This window comes from Lottia gigantea (genome assembly GCF_000327385.1).
Source record: "Lottia gigantea unplaced genomic scaffold LOTGIsca_73, whole genome shotgun sequence".
Taxonomy (NCBI): Eukaryota; Metazoa; Mollusca; class Gastropoda; family Lottiidae; genus Lottia; species Lottia gigantea.
The window spans coordinates 685,720-689,777 of record NW_008710453.1 but is presented as its reverse complement, the minus strand read 5'-3'; positions in this window follow the sequence as shown (position 1 = coordinate 689,777).

Below are 4,058 nucleotides of genomic sequence, written 5' to 3'. Positions count from 1 at the left end.
AAAGGAATCATGAATGACTTGGATATTTCTAAGGAATTCTGAAGTTAAGATCTTAGAAAATTCAAAATCCAAAAGCAATGATGAGAATTACACTTTTAAAAGTTTCTACCATAATCTTACCAATGCAGCTCTATTTCTGCATATCTAAATCTAAAATATTTTGGGTCTAATGTATCTGACCATTGCTTCAAATCAAACTATTACTTTAGCCATGCTCTGTTAATGGTGGACTTGAGAAGTCAGATGTGTTCTTGAAATCCCCCTTATCTTATTCTTTCTAAGTGTTATAGTGATTTAGAAGAACAGCATTTGTTTGACACTGCCAGGGCTCCATGCATTGTCAAAAATTTGCTGAAGGGAAAATCCCTGTTTGAGTGTATTTTTTAAGTGCTTGGCCCCCAAACTGCTATTTTTATAACATATATTCTCTACGTTTTCCACTTTTCCATGTTCTTTTTCTCCATAGTTTAAGTGTCATCTTCATCTAAACTTTTCTCCTTTTCAATAATTATAGTGATTATTTATGGATATAAATGCATAGAAATTGAACTGTAAGCAAATCAAAAAGAAAAATTGTTTAATGCCAATATGTTCCTTATATTTTTACTTTGGAAATCCTCCATTATTTTGAAAGCATAATATTTTATTGTTACCCATGGACATTTGGTGCTGCTGGAGCTCTTGTTCAAGACTTGTTGTGTGATGTAATTAAGATATAAGCATTTATAATCCATGGAACGGCACTTTCTTCTCTAAACCTTGATGCTTTTGTTATCATACTTGAAGGTTCAATTGGCTCTACTTTTGTTACGGATTCTTTCTGCTGCCAAACTTGAGGGTTCAGTGGCCAGCTGGTTTCATTATCATTGGATCTATTATCCAACCAGACTAGCAAAGTCACAATTGTCCATCTTTACTAGCTTTTCAATAATCAACAATAGCTGCTTGTGTAAGCCCTCTCCTGTTAACATTCTGGACCAACGCCAACGTTGAGAATGTATAAGTGCTTTTGTAGAAAGCTTTCAAAATTGTAGTGAAGCAAAGAACCATATATATATGTTTCAATATCAGCATATCGTATTTAGTACATTGATCTAATCATTATATCTTATCATTATTTTAAAACTTGGATTTTGTTGCAAATGATTGTCCTTTAGAATACAGTTGATCTGTTGGTGTCTTGATATCTATCAAAACAGTATGTCTTGGTGTCTAGATATCTACCAAAACAGTATGTCTTGGTGTCTAGATATCTACCAAATCAGTATGTCTTGGTGTCTAGATATCTACCAAAACAGTATGTCTTGGTGTCTAGATATCTACCAAAACAGTATGTCTTTGTGCCTAGATATCTACCAAACAGTATGTCTCGTTGTAGAGATTTTTGTATATCTACTTTAACGGTAGGCTTGCATCTCTTCATGTTTAAATATTTACCATAATTCCAGTCGACCCAACTGTAAATGGGTACGGATAATTCTGGAAAGATCAATGCAAATACGTTTGGCCAAGGAACCTTAACTGTGAACCTTTCTTTTAGTACCTTGCTGTCGTGATTTCTGTAACTTCCGAATGTCCTGCTCTGTGACAAAATGGTAAATTTTGATGTGGATGTTTCTTATACCTGGTATGTCTTACTATCTCATGATACACAATAGGATTTCAGATATCTGACGAAATGGAATCTCTGCATATCTGACAAAACAGTGTCAGTGACGAATCTTCTATCGGCAATCCAATTCTACTACAATTCAACGAAAGTTGAAAGTGGAGTAGTCAGATTTCAATTCTAAATTGTGAGAAAAGCTGAACCTTATCAACTGGTTATAGGATTCAACGCTTGGTTCGAACAGATCAACTGTATTTTAATATAGCAAATCATATATTTTGTTGCCTTATACATGTAATACCTGTGAATTACTATACTTTATTATCATATCTTTTGCTACCTTTGAATTATGTGTGTACAAAAACAAAATATTTCACCAAGGTTTTTGGTAAATTTTCAATTTTAAGCTGAGACTCTTGACTATTTGTATGAGTAAAATTTGAATCCTTTGTTCAAGTACTACCGGAAAAATAACTTAATGTTGCTCTCAGATTCTGTCGGTCGACTGGATTTCATCCCTTCTTTTATCTAAATTTAGGTCAATTATTTTTTGATTAAAAAAGGATTTTAATAATTTGTTTTACCAAATGGAATCTTTTCATGTGAAATTTTTGTCAATACCTTAGTAAAATATTTTGTACTTAGTTTGAAATTGTAGAAACCCAGTTCTGTGTGAAATTGTAAATATGGTGTACATAATTACATCCAAATATATCTTTATATCTTTAAGATATCATATATTATAATATTTCTCCTTAAACCATGTTCTGTTGTTCTTTTTACCATCCCATTATTATCCCCATCAATCTCTTCGTTAAAGTGTGGATTTTCTTGTTGTATTTTGGAAATATCTAGATCTTGCACCGAATCTGTATATTAATTAAACGAAACGTTGTTTGTCACAGTTCTGAATTACTCTGGACAAAATACTCACATTACATGGCGATAATGATATTTGAGTCACATATGTTCAGAAATGTGGTTCGAATTATTAGACTTTATACTGTCTCCTGTTCCAGGTTTTTTTTTTTGGTTTTTTTTTTTGCATTTTGCACAGTCCTTGAAAAACTAGAAATTGGAATGTAAATTATATAAACATATACGTCGTTTGGCAGAACCATTAAGACGAACTGTCATTTTTCATCGAAATAGTCAATCAAACCCTTTCCAGTGGGTCCAGAGCATTAAGAAACACGCAAGAACATATGTGGCTTAATTTTAAGGAAATCTGATTAAAAATAGTTATCCCCTTGCACTAGAACAGTAGTTAAGTATGTAACCCCTTCCCTCGTCTCTCGTAAAAAGTGGTGAATTTGTTCGAAAAAATAAATTCCACTAAACCTTCCTAGAAAATTAGCACCCTGATAACGACTTTGATCCAAGGACTAAAAACTCGTCTTACTTCAACGGATAATATATCCATTTCAAATTTTACAATGACTAAATAAATATCACTTATCAAACCCACGATGATTAAAGAAGTTGGGTTGGTGAGACTAATCCGGTTGGATAGCATTGTAATCAAATTAAATTTCAATCAATCACTTCACCAATTTGCTACGTAGGCGTAATATATTATCCGATTTCAGACAAACAATTGCAAACAAAATCGATAATTTTAATTGCATGGACCTGTACACTTTTACACAGAACTTCATGCACGATTTCGTTAGGACATGAAGTGAATAGAAATATATGGGTTGAATTGAATTCAGGACTATGTTTCTTTAAATGTGATAACCATACCTTTAATAAAGTCAATGTCAAATCTTCAATGACCCCAGCATGTATTCTTATCAGGGGATTAGGATATGTTATTATCTATTTGCTACTGACTGTATATCATTACCTATATTCTAAATACCTCGTGAATGGCAATTAGTGTTTGAATGATTTTCTGAATATCTATGAATAGCAGTAAACGAAGTCCTCCATAAACAACAGGAATACTTTAAACAGGTGAGCAAAGGTTACACTATGTTCGTGGAGGACTAGGTAGCGCAGTGGACATTTAAAGTTTGTGTAAGAATCATTTAATCATATCACTTAGATAATTTGGACCCTATTCATGTTCTTAGTTTATATGTTTGTTTATGTATTCAATTTGTGTGCTATTTAATTAGTAATGGTATTATACTATATATCCCATAATATACTTAATTACAATGCGGCAGTAGGAGGTGGGCTTAGTTTTAGTACAATCGCTGAAATTCACAATATAAGCTAAATAGTTATGCATACAATTGCTAATATGATAACTCATTATTTTTAACAACATAGAACAGTCTGGTCCTAAGTTGATCTTGTGGAACATCTAACGTCACTCTGCAATAGTGTGATCCTCATTTGAACGTGGAGTCAAAACTACTTTATTTTATCCGGATGTAATCATAATAACTTTAGTTTGAACTTGACTGAGATATTTATAGAAATGTAAAGCGCTTTAAAT